The sequence below is a fragment of the Patella vulgata genome, chromosome 3 (assembly GCF_932274485.2).
Source record: "Patella vulgata chromosome 3, xgPatVulg1.2, whole genome shotgun sequence".
Taxonomy (NCBI): Eukaryota; Metazoa; Mollusca; class Gastropoda; family Patellidae; genus Patella; species Patella vulgata.
The window spans coordinates 22,327,091-22,344,388 of record NC_065881.2 but is presented as its reverse complement, the minus strand read 5'-3'; the positions used below and the strand labels follow the sequence as shown (position 1 = coordinate 22,344,388).

Below are 17,298 nucleotides of genomic sequence, written 5' to 3'. Positions count from 1 at the left end.
AAGGTCTGTAATCAATGAAATTGCCATTCAGTTGAATATGTTTCAACGGTCGATCATGGTTGGTTAAGATATTTTCTAATGCTGTCTGCGAAATTCCCCTTTTCTTTACTTGAATGTCACTTTTTGGGGGACTTAGCCTGCGATATTCACTGGATTGGAATCCGATCTGCTGCTCAACACGCATTGATAATTAAATCAAATAATGGACTACATGAATACAAAAGGCAATTTTTTTATCATTCTCACATATGCCCTTGATGAAGTTGAATTATAGCTTATATCGAGGCATTATTATTACAATACTTAGTCCCGAAGGTCTGGAATCAATGAAATTGCCATTCAGTATGTTTCAACGTCCGATCATGGTTGGTTAAGATATTTTCTAATGCTGTCTGCGAAATTCCCCTTTTCTTTACTTGAATGTCACTTTTTGGGGGACATAGCCTGCGATATTCACTGGATTGGAATCCGATCTGCTGCTCAACACGCATTGATAATTAAATCAAATAATGGATAATTGAGACTATGTTTTTTATCGTACCAACTTTAGTAATGATGATCGAGACTGGGCCTAAAATTCAGTCGCTAAATTCTCTGTTCAGACTGGATCAATTTGACTGAAATTTTCAGCAAATTCCCTTTACATTAACTATGAGAACTGCCAGCACTTTATCTAATCTCTCATGTAATGTTTAAATAACTGGAAATTTGTTTTCCAAGTTTTACAATAAATAAAGTTCAGTCAATCTGTCTGGGTTAATCTGCTTTCAACTCTAGTACAGTAATGTGATGTGAAGTTTGTTAAAAGTTAATGTTAATATAAACATCCCCTTTGAGTCACCCCACTTATTTAAATCCGTCCTTGTGTAGTATTGATTTTCATATTGGATTCATTTTTGTCCCATGCCTTTCGAAAAAAGCAGGGGACTATTAAAATGGGTTCGTCTGTCTGTCTGTCTGTCCGTCCGTCCGTCTGTCCGTCGTCACACTTTTTGGGACACAATAACTTGGTGTAGGTGTTTATTAGGTGAATGCCTTGATGGAGTTCGAAGATGAGCATTTTCTGCTTACGGTAAGCAGAGATAAGCCATTTGATTGGTTGATGCTTTGGGACACGATAACTTTAGTTCTAATTAAGTGAGAGTGATGAAACTTGGTGTATAGTTTCATTACATCCATACCTTGACTAAGTTCGATGATGAGAATTGTCTGCTTAGGCTAAGGAGCAATAAGCATTTTGATTGGTCAAGACTTTCGAACATAACGACTCTGCTTCTAATTGAGGTAGAATGTTTAAACTTGATGTAGATGTTCGTCTTGACTGAGTTCAATGATTAACATATTGAGCTAAAGCTAAGCAGGGATAAGCAATTTCCTTGGTCAATGCTTTGGGACAAGATAACTTTGATTCAATCTGATAGAGAGTGATGAAACTTAGTGTATAGTTGATAATCAGTTTGATTGCTCGATAATTTTGTTAAAAATAGATGTGCGATTAATTAATATGTGCCATCTATTTATTTGGGGATTTCTGCGGGGGACATCAGCCTCACTGTTGGCTTGTTAGTTTTCATTTCAATTATAGATGTTAGATTTAGATAAAGAACTAGCTGTTCAGATTGCATAGATTAAAGATAGATAATGAAAAATGAAATACGATGCCTGCGTGTAAATGTATTGAAATTTTAGTCATTACTTTATTCTGAGTGAAGTTGTGATTGTTTGAAGTTTTGACAAGAAATAGCATAGTTTTGATTGTCAAGTACCATTGCTACTATAATCAACAAAGACCTGATTTTCCATTTTAATGATTAATCCACTTAATATATCAGCCATTCGATTGTCTAAAGACATGATTATGGAATTGTCATGTGAGTATAATTTAAATATAACATTTGAAGCCAGAAAAAAGACATGCAATAGTCAGATTAAGCTGTTACATTATAATGCATCTTTAATGTCAATCTGACTACTGTCCTTGGGCTCTGGTTTTAGTCACATTTGTCAGTCTTGACCAGCTGTAATGTCTACATGTCGGTCAGTTTACATCATAACATTTGAATTTGAAAGAATTTAATTTTTAAACACGATAAATACAGTTAAATTCAGAGTTTTATGTGTAAAAACACTTACCAGTAATACATGCATATCTTTTAAAAATCGGGATAATGCTAAAAATTGTCATATTCTTTGAGAAAACATCGTTCTAATCAGTTATAAACATAATATGTCTCAAATTGGCTGTCTGGCTGGTATAATTTTGGAGTGGAAACTCGGCTGCAGATGTGTGTCATAAAGATTCAGGCAAGATTTTCTGTTGTTGCTATTTTAAATTTTCACAATCTGATTAAAATACAGATCTATATTTCGTTTTTTTTTGGGGTTATTTTTATACTTTTTATGACCTCTACTACATGAAGATCTATCCAGTTTGACTTGTAGTGGAAGTTCATGTCAGAGGTCATACAAGCATCTTTTGACCCTATGACATCAGACATTTGATTAACCAATCAGCCTTGATGTTTCTAGTGGGTTACTCACAGTTCCATGCACCTCACATCAAAATCTCGCCGTAACAGACCGTTTCTCATTGGTTAATCTCTCACATCATCCAGAATGCAGGTTATATAATGTCAACTCTTCCAGATCATAGCTTAGTAAAGACTCATGAAACAAATTTTAAACTATAAAATAGGTAACAAAATATGATTATGAATGGCAATCATTATGGGCACCTCCACTTCATTCCAGCTACATGTACTGTTGTTTGATTGATAGAAAAAACTGAAAGAAATCATCCAACATTAATTAGTATTATTAGTTTATCATGGTATACCGGTAATTAGTATTATTATCTCACTATCATCTTGATGTTTACTGACGGATCGATTATTTATTAATGGTCATAATTTGATTAGAGAGTGTACACATTGTAGTACTAGTAGGGCTCTGTATTGCAGTCCAAAATTGTATTGAAATACATGTATACTGCGATAAGTGCTATACATCAAAGTTTATTACAATTATTAAATCAATGATTTTCCTGAAGGAAAGCCTTATTTGAGTAGATCAGCCATCATTGAGAACAATATTGCATACATTTATTTAAATAAAGTTTTTGCAATTGGCATAAGAATGGTGTTGTAAAATACAAAACTAATTTTCAATACAATAAATATAAAATGTCTAAAATCGTTAATATTTAACAAATATTCTTTTATTATGCCATGTAAATGAAAGAAAGTGTGTTTTCGTTCAAATAAATTATATTTAAAAGTATTAAACTGACCACGGTGGGCCTACATCTTCATAAATGCATTGAGGTCTTTATAATAATATTATGAATGGTCATCGACATGGTTGTTTTGTGCATTTTGGTATCATCTGAAGTAAATTTTTGAAATAAATGGCTTTTATGAATGCGTCCGCGAGAGGACCATGCAAAAATTGAAAAATACGACAACACGCGGGGGCAGCAAATTTCAACCATACTTGGTCTATGTGGACTCCTAGACGACAGAATTCACAGGATGAAGGGAAAAAATTTTGAACGGACAACTTCCGGTATAACTGGAAATTGTTGTTTTCGGGCAAAATTTGACCTATTCTGACCAATTTCAAAACTCTCCTACCCGAAATGTTGTGTCTCTAAATTTTTGATATTGGTCAGGTATGATAGGCCTAGCAGTCGATTTAAAATCCGGCATTTGTTGGGAATGAATGTTTCGTATGAAAGTGTCTGTGAGTGGTCTTAAAGTGGTCATTTTACATATGTTTAAAACTACGCCATCTTAAAATGTTTGTAGCTGCTCCTTTGCAGGTCTGGCATAGAATTGCTTGGTGTGGTTGTGGAGGGTATTCCCCAAAGTAAATGTCAGAAGAAAAAAAAATGACTGCAACGCAGCCCACTAAGGTGCTGAAATATTCTGAAAATGTGTAAAAACAGTATTTTCCACGCAAATTCGTCTTTTCACTAATGACCGACTACTGTCTTCAAATGAACGTTGATTATCAACATTAGTACTATATTTTGTTACTTGAATGTTCGTCAAGACAAATATAGTATCTTGGTTAAAAATCATGAAGTTTTGTGACAAAATGGGACGTTCACGGTCATCGTAGGAAAGGGGCGTAACTGGTGTATAATTTTTCAGGATCAGACAACAATTATTCTGATCTATATTCAGTAGTTACTGTCTGTTCCAAGTCATACTCCGACTCAAAAATTGCTTGCCATTTCTTCATTTTTATACGCCCACATTGAAATGTGGACGTATATTGCCGTCGGTCCGTCCATCCGTCCGTCCGTCCATCGTCCACAATTTCTTGTGAACGATCTAACGCCAAAAGTTATCATTTGATCTTTCTGAAATTTACATGCATTATTTAAATTAGTAAAACGAAGAAGCCTATTGAATTTCAGCAATTTCCGTTTATTACGTCTAGAGTTATGGTCCTTGTTTCACTTTATTGAACCTTGTGAACGCTCCAAAGTTAACATTCAATCTTTGTGAAATTTATATGCATTATTTAGATTAGTGAAACGGAGAAGCCTATTGAATTTCAGCAATTTCCGTTTATTACGTCTAGAGTTATGGCCCTTGTTTCAGTTTATTGATCCTTGTAAACGCTCTAACGCAAAAAGTTATCACCCGATCTTTGTGAAATTTATATGCATGATTTAAATTAGTGAAACGAAAAAGCCTAGTGAATTTCAGCAATTTACAATAATTACTTCTAGAGTTATTGCTCTTGTTTCTCTTTGTTAAACCTTGTTAATGCTCGATTGATAATAGTTATCATCCGATATGTATGAAATTTATATGCATCATTTAAATTTGTGAAACAGGTCTATTGAATTTCAGCAATTTCCTTCAATAATTTCTAGAGTTATGGCGATTGTGAACGTTTGAATGACGTTTATATGCATTATTTAAATTAGTAAAACGAAAAAGCCTGTCAAATTTCAACAATTTCTGTAGATTAGTTCCAGAGTTGAGACCCTTGTTTCAGTTTGTAGAACCTTGTAAACCTTCAAACGACAAAATTTATAATCTGATCTGTATGGAACTGTCCTGTAAAGGCTCCCAATTACCTACAAAGGAATAAATATGCGACAACCCTTGACGACCGCTCGGACGATTTAGCTGCTGTGGGCGTATGTTTTGTTGCCTGGCAACCTATCTTTTAATTAAAATGCCCAAAACTTTGTGACAAACCTGGAAATTTCATCCCTTGGATTTCCTCCCTTAGCCTAAATGACTAGAATAGAAGTCTGATAAAATCCAGTATTCTCTTGAAAATTTTATATATTTCAACATTGCCACTTTCTCAGAACATAACATTACGACTACGCCTGCGTTAAATGGAACACTTGCATATCGCATTAGGGAAGACAAGTGCTAACAAATTGGATGCATTCGGTTAGAAATGTCTAGTGAAGGAAAATGTGCCCGTTTGTTTCGCGACAATAATAGTTATTAAGGTTTTACACCATGAAGCTTGTGGGAAACAATATTGGGGGGGGGGGGGGTCGGATTAATATGGGGTTTTTTTTTTTTTCGGATTAATATTAATATTACTTGATAACGAAAGGTAAATTTTACCAACACGTTATTTTATAAAATAAAATTCTGGTTTTATCCATTCACCGTAGAATACAGCTTGGGACATTGGGCCCCATTTCCAGATGAAGACTGACGGGTTTAAGTTGTCTGAAAACGTATCACGTATATTGAGTTAGTTGCTTGGCTCTAAGGTAGAGTTTTAAGGGCTTTTAACACAAAATTAAGCAGTTTTATTCTCCAAAATATAATCGAGTTTTGCTCTTTAAATAAGACGACCAGACGTAGGCAGGTCACCTGGAAGATGAAAATGTAATTATCATTTTTAATAAAGTTGTTCGCATCCCCCCCACTTGGCATGTCATTATATAAACATAAAAAGTGTCTATTTTATGTTTCGATGGAATGTTTTGCCGTTTAGATACTGCTTTTCCAATTTTTATACAAACAACTGAGTGTCAATTACATAAAATTTCATGAGATATATTAAATATAATATCATTTATTATATAAAAACATAAATTTGTAATTATCAAGCTTCAAAGACCTAAAATTATTGAGTTGGCTCCCCTTTGAACTTGGCTGTTTTTCATTTCTTACATCTCTTTGTTGGAAATATTGTGTGAATATATGTAACTGAAACAAAGAATGTAATAAACTCTTTTAATGCAACAAATTTTATTTTTTGTTTGTTTCGTAGGAAGGTTGCTTGTTGTAGGTAACATTGAAATATTGTTCCAGTCCCTGGAAAGGGCGAGTCGCGAGCTATATCATCTCAAACTTTGGTTTTCATTAAATTCGATTTTCAGAGAGTGTAGGGTATCCAGCCAGTACCAAGGTATCATTACCAAGGTATCGAGGTCGGTATCAACTGAATCAATCTAATATTTTGTAGGGATGTATCTGGGTACTACTACTAACCCATCTCACAGAAAAAATTTGGTCCAAATCCCTGACCGAAGGTTTGTCACCCCCTGCATGGTGCCCTCACGGACACGCTCTTAAATTTAATGGATTTATACCTCTTCATATAATACAAAATATAGTATTGAATTTGGATAATTTTCTGCTTGTTCTACGGTTTAGAAGGTTAATAATTCGTCATAAAATTGATGTGCTATAGTTTCTCCAAAAGATCTCCCAGATTTTGACCTGAAGACCGTTTATAAGCATTTATAATTGGATGGAAGAATGTCTATAGTCAGTCATTGTTTTTTAAGGCGCTCTGTCAAACTTTGGGTACCATCGAGTACCTGAATCAAGATTCAAGCGACTTGTCATTTAATTTGGACTTCTTGTGTATTTCAACAAACTAATTAGAAATTACAGTAACAGTATGGAAGTGACATGTCTTAACAAGAACCAGTTAAACCGGTTGCATCCCAGGCCTATTTTTATTTTGAACTTGTCCTACTTTGTTAACAAAATTATAACAATTGCTGCATCTATTGGTGTAAAATTTTCAACAGACAGTTTAATACCAAAACAAATTAACACCTAAAGTCCAATGAAATCAAAAAGAATATTTTTGATCCAAATCATAGAGGTCTTGCCATGAGATGAATAAATTCTTTTCCAAATATCAAGAGTTATTATTATTATATTACACAAATATGAGTGTAACATCATACCACACTGATCAGCAGTGAATATTCACTAGGCCACTACAATCACTGATAAGGATGACATCAATGCGACTTAATGAGTCTCAAATATTAACTTTTTTCCACTGACAAATTAAATTCTAAAACATTTTTTTGATGTTTTAGAAAAATAAATAAAGATGTTTGAGTATTTGTAGGTAAATTTTTTTTCCTATTTAGTGTAAATAGGTATTAAAATGACTAAAAGGCAGCATTCTGCCCGAAGCAGTAACGTCTTATGTAAACAATGCACGCGCCATTCAGCCAATGATTGACGTCGCGTGCTGTGACCGCACGTGTTAAAAGCAGTCGTCTTTTACAGAGATATTAGAGAAGACTCGTAATTCTCTGTGAAACAGATTGACATCATACTTGTCAAGTATCTTTGAAAGGCATTTAGTGAAAGCATATTAATAAACAGATAGTTTTATGGATAACATTCACTAGGTTTATTAACTGCAACATTTGTCATTACATATAGTCAACACATACAGTAATTTAATTGGCATTGACGATAGGCTATAGACAGACCTGGAAATAATGATTTTAATTTTACTTATTCAAATGTTTCGCACAACTGTTGTAATTACTGAAATAATCATATTAAAAAGGCATTATTCAAGAGCTAAATCTGCCTGTTGCAGGTCTTTCATAGGCCTTAAATGTTCTATAATAGTATAATCTATTAAAGGGGCATTATTTGAGATTACCAGTAGATAAAGAATTGACATTTCTCGCTATAATAGTTAAAAATTAGTTAATGTAAATAGAATATGCTGAATATTAGCTTTTGAATTTTAGACTAGCCTCGATCATTATTACTAAAGTTGGTATGATAATAAACAAAGTCTCGATTATCTACTTTTACGTTTATCCCCCGCCTTTCGAAGAAAGCAGCGGACTATTAAAATGGGTCCGTCCGTCCGTCCGTCTGTCTGTCCGCCACACTTTTTGGGACACAATAACTCTCCTTCTAATTGATCTAGAATGTTCAAACTTGGTGTAGGTGTTTATTAGGTCAATGCCTTGATGGAGTTCGAAGATGAGCACTTTCTGCTTAGGGTAAGCAGAGATAAGCAATTTGATTGGTTGATGCAGAGATAAGCAATACTTGGTGTATAGTTTCATTACATCAATACCTTGACTAAGTTCAATAATGAGCATTTTCTGCTCAGGGTAAGCAGAGCGATAAGCAATTTGATTGGCCGAGACTTTGGAACACAATAACTCTCCTCCTTCTAATTGAGCGAAAATGTTCAAACTTGGGTGTAGATGTTTATTAGGTCAATGCCTTGATGGAGTGTGAAGATGAGCATTTTCTGCTTAGGATAAGTAGAGATAAGCAATTTGATTGGTTGATGCTTTGGGACACGATAACTTTAGTTCTAATTAAGTGAGAGTGATGAAAATTGGTTATAGTTTCATTACATCAATACCTTGACTAAGTTCAATGATGAGAATTGTCTGCTTAGGCTAAGGAGCAATAAGCATTTTGATTGGTCAAGACTTTCGAACATAACAACTCTGCTTCTAATTGAGGTAGAATATTTAAACTTGATGTAGATGTTCGTCTTGACTGAGTTCAATGATTAACATATCGAGCTAAAGCTAAGCAGAGAGAAGCAATTTCCTTGGTCGATGCTTTGGGACAAAATAACTTTGATTCTATCTGATAGAGAGTGATGAAACTTAGTGTATAGTTGATAATCAGTTTGATTGCTCGATACTTTTGAAAAAAATAGATGCGCGATTGATTAATATGTGTCATCTATTTATTTGGGGATTTCGGCGGGGGACATCAGCCTCACTGTTGGCTTGTTATTTTTCAAAAAATGTATTCCAATCTGCTAAATATCACAGACTAGCGATGGCGTTGAGAGTTGATTATGGTCTGGATAAGTTTTAATTAATGGCTAATTAATAATTTAGATAAGATTTCATGCCTAAATCTTAAGTAGATTTAATTTAAAAATGGAGAAGTAAGACCGAGTCTCGAACAACCAGTACGGTAGTTAGAATAATAAACAATCAATGCACATATCTTGTCAAAACTACAAACATTGAAATGTCCAGAATAGAAGTGATATCGTACTCTGAATGACTGGGGTATATACTATGAAAAGTATTAAATAGATAACCCAGTTAATATTTCATTACTAACTGATATCCTAAGGATTAAGTAAATCAGTCAGTAACCGCCATAAAAATTACTTCACTCAGATTAGTCATTTGAATGAAATTTACAATGTTTTCATTTTGCATTACTTTATCTATTGTTGTACAATTCGTGCTACAAATTGTATGCATCACTGGTTATATGTGGAAAGCCACTAAGCCAAAAACTTCCCACATCTAACCTGTGACCAGTGTGGTTAGACTCGGAAAACCGCTACATCATATTGTGGTCGTCTAAAGAAGCCAGGCGATGTCTAACACTTAAGAATTTTCCTGATGTCTACCCTCTCCATGAATTTAGCGGCAGTCTAAAATCTATAGGACCTAAATCAGTCTTATAACACTTGAGAGTGTCCTTGAGACAGCTCTGCCAATTATTTAATTAGACAAATATTACGTAATTAATTATGATGATTGGTTACTAAGCCTAATGGCGTCAAGAACCACTCTTACATGTATATGGACAGTAGAAACTATCCACCAGAAGTGTTGGAGGTGTTATTTTGTTATTAAGCAAGACTTAAACATACATTATGCAAGAGCTAAATCTGATTATTGCAAGTCTTAATTTAGGCTTCAGATGTTATAGAAATTATAAATTAGATCTTTATTTAAACAACAAGTCCAAAATCAACTCTGTAGACCCACGGATGGCTCGGCTACAGCTCGGATTTAAATAGGATTTCACTTATTGATTAAATCAAATATGGCGCATGCCGCAACGTGATGAGAATACGTCTGTTAGATCGAGGCTGCTGTAGAGTGTTTCCGCGTGCCATTGAAAACTTTACTTGATAATTGAGATATGTAGGTGGAGTTAACGTCTGTCAATCAAACGATCGGCCAAGGTTAAGGCACATTTTACTACCATTTCTAGTCAAATATTACAACGATGATAACTATGTTCAGAATAAAGTAATTTGACTGAAATTTTCAATATATTCTTCTTTCATCATCTACTTTTGAACTGTTATAGCAAGAATGGCTAACTCTCTATAAAAATCTCCCATAATGTATCTTTAAATGTTTATGAAATTACAACTGTTTCTGTTTTTAGATATAAACCTATCATTCAATTTGAGTGCATGAGATATGGCTTATCTACAGTACATGTATATGAAGTATTGAAGTATGAACCCAATAATTAGTTAAAGATATGATATAATGCTATTATTAATTTGAAGAACAAAAATTCTATAAATCTTACTACACTATATTTGAACTATTATAGCAAGAACGGACAGCTCTTTATCTCAATCTTACATACCAGTAATGCTTCTTTGAATATCAATATGATTGTCATGTAAAATAAGTTATAGTGCTTTTGATTTTCATGTTTTTTTGTTGTTTTCTGTTGATAAGTTTAAGTGGTTAAGATTAACAAGATTTTGGATATGCAGCACATGGGATAGTGAATGCATTGGTTCAAAAGTTTGTTGGTAGTAAGCTAATTTTAATGAATAAATCAGTTTCGCACATATTAATAGTCATTAGATAAACGGTCATGTAATAAGCTATGACCATTTAACCATCAATAAATAATAGACTGAAAAATGGTTACGAGTGTCGGCCATAACATCCGAGCACTTTTGAGTAAACAATAGGTTGCACGTCCAAGTTTTGAAGTAAGTCGCGCTAAATCAGTCTACCAACTGTTCTCCGTTTGATTGACAGGCCGGGATAATTAAGACTACTTTTTTACGAAACATAACAGAAATCACTTTGAGACAAGCCATTGAAGCATGCACATTCGTCGTGTTGAGTTAAACTTTTGGTAGGGAAAATTTTGGTTGCATCGGACACCCTATTAATGTGGACTTTAAGCCCAGCTACCTCGCAAAAGCTACAGTCCTTATTGCGGTAGATGTATGATGTATCTACTTACATGATTGTAACTAAATTGTAAGTACTGTACAAATGTATACAATCTATGTACAAACAAATGTGAGCCTATTATATTACATCATATTGTCAATATTGATTGATATCACCAAATTACTGATTCTAGCAACAAAGGTCCTGCACCTTGATTTTGAAAACTGGAATGACATCATATTAATTGAGACTAGTTCGGGTGATAATTTCAATTGGTTCAATTCAAATGACCTTTTTTATACGCCCACATGAAAATGTGGTCGTATATTGCCGTCGTCCCCGTCTGTCTGTCCGTCATCCACAATTTCTAATGAACACTCTACAGACTACATTTATCATCTGATTGTTTTGAAATTGATATATATGTTGTTTACATCAGTGAAACGAATAATGTAAGCTTATTTCATTTCAATAATTTCCATTAATTTCTTTTGGAATTATGGCCCTTGTTTCACTGTTGAACCTAATGAACACTCAAATGACGAAAGTTATCCTCTGATCTGTGTGAATTTTATATGCATCATTTACAATTAGTAAAACAAAGAATCATATTGAATTTCAGCAATTTCTTCTGGAGTTATTATCCTTGTTTCACTTTGTTGCAAATTGTGAATGCTCTAACGACAAAAGTTATCATCTGATCTGTAGGAAATTTATACACATAATTTAAACTAATAACATGAAGAAGCCTCTTGAATTTCAGCAATTTCCAATTATTACGACTAGAGTTATCATCCTTGTTTAACTTTGTTGAACCTTGTAAACATTTGAAGGATGAAAGTTATCATCTGATCTGTTCGAAATTTATATGCATCATTTAAATTGGTGAAACGAAGAATCCTATTCAATTTTGGCAATTTCCGTAAACTACTTCTAAATTTATGGCCCTTGTTTTACTTTGTTGAACTTAAAAGTTTATAACCCAATCTGTATGAAATTTCTATGCATTATTTGAATTAGTATGACGAAAAAGCCTGTTGAATTTCAACAATTTCTGTAAATTACTTCCAGAGTTAAGGCCCTTGTTTTAGTTTATAGAACCTTATGGACCCTCAAATGACAAAAATTACAATCTGATCTGTATGGAATTGTCTTGTAAATGCCCCCAATTATCTACGAAAGAATAGATATGCAACAACCCTTGTCAACGTCTCGGACGATTTAGCTAATGTGGGGGTATGTTTCTTGCCGGGCAACCTATCTTTTCCAGTTTTTGCTGATTTTCAATAGAGTAGAATAAAATATGGTAATGATATAAATTATTTGTAAACCTACTCTGCCTCATTCATGTTAATCTAAATCTGAGACCCAATTTGAGCTGTATTAATGCTTCTTTTTATACACCCACATATTGATGTGGGCATATATTGTCATCACCCCTTTCCGTCCGTCCATCCACAATTTGTTTGTGGACAATTCACAGGTCACAATTTTTATCCAATTTTGACGAATCTTGAAATATAGGTTTATATCCCAAAAGATCATCTCAGTTCCTTTCGATATTGGCATGTATCTGACCGTAACTTCATGGATTATGGCCCCTGATTGTACGAAAAATCATGTTTTTAGCTTGTGGACACTCTAAGAGGTCACACTTTTTATCTGATTTTAAAAATCATTTAAATGTATCACCGTTACTTACACCCTAATGACGGTTGAGTTGGAATTCTTAAAATCACATTTTTAGCCTGTGGACCCTCTAGTGGTCACAATTTTTATCCAATTTTTATCCTTGAACCAAATAGTGTAAAAGTATATAATACCAAGGTTGTGGACCATCTAGAAGTCACAATTTTTATCCAATTTTGATGAAACTTATAGCTTATGGCAAAAAATAGCCAAATCGATTATGCAAATCTTCCAACTTGCTCGCCTGCTGGATTGACGATTCGATTTCCAAGATGGCCTCCCCCACAAGCGACATGACATGCCCGACATTAGTTCATTTTCTTTTGAGTTTCATGTTAAAATGTGAATATCATGGAACAGTCAACTGGTACAACTTCGCGTTTTTATACGCCCACATTGAAAAGTTAATATCCGATTGACTTTAGATTTATACACAGTGTTTAAGGTCATGAGACGAAGAATCCTATTGATTTTCAGCGATTTCCTTTAATTACTGCCAGAGTTATGGTCCTTGATCACTTTGAAAAAGCTTGTGGACGCTCTAGAGGCTAAAGTTAATATCCGATTGACTTTAAATTTAGACACAGTGTTTGAGGCCATGAGATGAAGAATCATATTGATTTTCAACGATATGGCCCTTGATCACTTAGAAAAATCTTGTGACGCTCTAGAGGCTAAAGTTATCATCCGATTGACTTCAGATTGATACACAGAGTTTAAGGTTTTGAGACGAACAAATATATTGATTTTCAATGAATCTTTATGACTTGAACCGCTAAATCCATGATGTTAAAAGTTTCATATACTAAACGTTAGCATGGGGCAGAACTTTATAAAAACCAAACAAATTCTAATGGTTTTCTGATAATTACTTAATGAGTTGTTACTCTTAATCAGATTTTAATGTATTATAAATGTTTCATTACCGAAAAAAGTAAAAATATGCGACAACTCTTGTTAACTGCCCGGACGATATAGCTGTTGTTGGCGTATGTTTCGTTGCCTGACAACCTATCTTTATTTTTGGGTGGTGTCGTCAAGAATAGAATAAAGTAAGATGAATTTTTTAACTTTTTTCCTCAATTCTCCAGTCTTCAGCTATCTTGCGAGGCAAACCATCGCGTTTATGAGAGCAGATTCAAATACCAACTCGAGACCTACGTCATGTACAAAACGAGATAGGTAATCGAAATCGATTTGTTTTCTCTTGTAAAAACGCCTCTAAAATAAAATATATCTTTATGTCCCAAATATCTCAGTCCCTTTCGATATTTGCGCTTTTCAGACCATAAGTTCTTGGATTATGGCCCCAGATTGTACAAAAATTTGCTTTTTAATTTCTAGCTTGTTCTCTATCCATCTCTTGCAAAATGTGGGCAGATCTTGCCTGGTAACTACTGATTTATATCTCATATTTAATGTTGTCTATCCACAATTTCAAGTGAACACTATTGTCCACAATTTCATATGAACTCTCTACTGTCCACAATTTCATGTGAACACTGTTCAGTAGAATTGTATAGTAATTTGATTTTTAATGACAGGTGGATGTGTGTGTGTGTGTGCTTTATGAAATGAGGCCTTTGTAAATGATTGTATACTTACCACTACCATTATAATTATATATTGGTTGCCAATAAAGGAACATAAATATCGCTTCTCTTTTCCATGTGGGCGTATAAATAGAGACAATAAAATATTGTGCCTTTTTTAACCTTTTTCAAATAAATAGGACACATTTAAAATATTGATTATGCTGCCATTCTACCTATGTCAAATGGATTATGCTTCAATCATGTAATATAATATTACTACATATACATAAAAAAGATTACCAGTAAGTTATTTATGTATTTCATGTTGACAGAAATTTACATAATTTATGCATTAAAGATTATGTTTTTTGTCAATGTGTAATAAATTAGTGTATAAGAATAGAATTATTACTTCAATAATGTCCACTTAACAATAATTTATTTCAGTAATTCGCATAAGGTTGAAGGTTGGACAGGCGACCCTACTCCTTGTCAGGTACAAGCGGAGAATCGAAACCATGCCACTTGGCTCAATGACATACCTTATGATCCAGCGTGCAGGTGTTAAACCACTAGACCACACCCAAAATGAAATGAAATGGGAGTTTAACGTCCTACTGTTCTGCTCCGAAATGGGCTAATGAAGATGGGCATACTTCATACAGTTGGCTATGACGGAAATTTTACCCAGACAGCGGCACTACAGCCTACTCTTATAATGAATTCCAACTATCAAGGGATCTTTTATGTGCATGCCAATGTGTACATGGGACCTCAGTTTTTTCGTCCCATCCGAACAACTAGACAATTGTCCTTATCAGGTCTCCTGCATCACTGCCAAGGGGGTGGGGGGAACCACGCTGGAAAATCTGGATGAACATGCTCGGCCAATGCAGGGATTGAACACCCGACCTCCAGGCTAGCGAGCCAGCATCTAGACCACACCCAACCCCCAGTACATAAAAGAAAAGGGTTCTTAGCAGAGAGAGAGAGATGGGTTTTAACATCCACCCGATACAAACTAGGTCATTTCGGGACTAACAGACACGCGCTAACCATTTGTCCATCTCTCTCTCTTTCTCTGGGCAGCTGTTATTCGAACCTTATTTTATTTTCTAATAAGAATCTTTTTGCTATTGATATTAACAGCTGTTTCAAATTATATCCATACATGTACGGTATATCAATAAGAGTATTGCATATGAATTAAATTGAATTGATTGTAACAAAATTGATGTAAATATATATATAGTTACATCATTTATATATTATTTGAAAATATTCACAGTAAAACATATTCAAAGTACATTTTTTACAATAAAAGACCAAATATGATTTATATGTATAAATAAGAACCAGTACATGTAGAAACAGGTTGTTTCGTAACAATGTAAATATTATATTCATACCATGTGACAAGGAAAGCTGTCTAGTTGTTCGGATGGTACGAAAAACCGAGGTCCCGTGTACACATTGGTGTGCACGTAAAAGATCCCTTGGCAGTTGGAATTCGATATAAGAGTAGGCCGTAGTGCTGCTGTCTGGGCAAAATTTCCCTCATAGCACACTGTATGGCGTATGCCCGTCTTCATTAGCCCAGGTTAGGAGCAGAACAGTAGGACGTTAAACTCCATTTCATTTCATTTCATACCATGTGACTTTTTTTCTGAATACTGCTTTTTTGATAAAAAAATTGTTGTTTTAATTGCACACGTGTTGTTTCATCAGTATTGACTGATTTATAGTTGATTTTAAAGTCAAGTCGACCACTTGAAATTGAAAGTTATCAAAAGTTTATAATAAATACAATTTTCATTAATTAGAATTGCTTTCTTTCAAAAATGAAATGAAATAGGGTTTATGTCCTACTGTTCTGCTTCGACTGGGCTTACACCATACAGTGTGCTATGTATATACAGGACACTGGCTTTCCATCCCATAGGAACAACTAAACAGCTATCCTTGTCAAAACCCTCTGTCCTGCACCACTGATGAGGGGAAACCACATCAGATAATCCTGATAAACTTTCTCGGCTAATGCAGAGATCGAACATGAGGCTTCCAGCCTAGCGAACCAGCATCTTGCCTACTTAGCCACTAGGGATTTTCGAGAAATTTTTGCTTTGGAATAGCCTTTGTTCTTTTTCTTATGAAAAACTTTTATTCTTTTCCATTAAAAACTTTTATTCAATTCATAATGAGATTTCGTGAACTTTGTTCCATGATTGTCGATATATTGATTTTTTTTATACAGTTTGTTTCTTATCATATACATTCTCAGTTGTGGTTGTTATACTTCCATTTAATAACTGATGATCAAATTACAACTACCGATATGTTTCCAATAGGTACAATTATAATATCATTCATTCATTCATTCAGTATGTATTTAATTGACATAAGCAAAACATTTAGTCTCAACATAATAGTTTAAGTGAAATAAAGGAATGAATGTGGTTTAATATCTGATAAGTGATTTTCTAATCTCTATGGTAAGGTGTACTTCTAAATTTATGGCCCTTGTTTTACTTTGTTGAACTTGTGAACTCAAACATTCGAATGACAAAAGATATCACCAGATCTGTATGAAATTTATATTTATATGCATTATTTGAATTACTAAAAGAGAAAAAGCCTGTCGAATTTCAAAAATTTCTGTAAATTACTTCCAGAGTTAAGGCCCTTGTTTCAGTTTGTAGAACCTTGTGATCCCTCAAACAAAGAAAATTATAATCTGATCTGACTTTAAATTTATACACAGTGTTTAAGATCATAAGACGAAGAAGCCTATTTCCGATAATTACTGCCAAAGTTATGACCCTTGTTTGTTTTCAATATGAACATGAAACACATCCAAAAGTTGGTTTGGAATAAATA

General features: G+C 34.0%; 1 protein-coding gene across 2 annotated transcripts in view; it reads left to right on the top strand.

The window, feature by feature from the left end:
* Nucleotides 1–17,298, top strand: part of LOC126816648 (alpha-1,6-mannosyl-glycoprotein 2-beta-N-acetylglucosaminyltransferase) — a 59,623-nt gene that overhangs the window by 715 nt on the left and 41,610 nt on the right. The window lies entirely within an intron of this gene.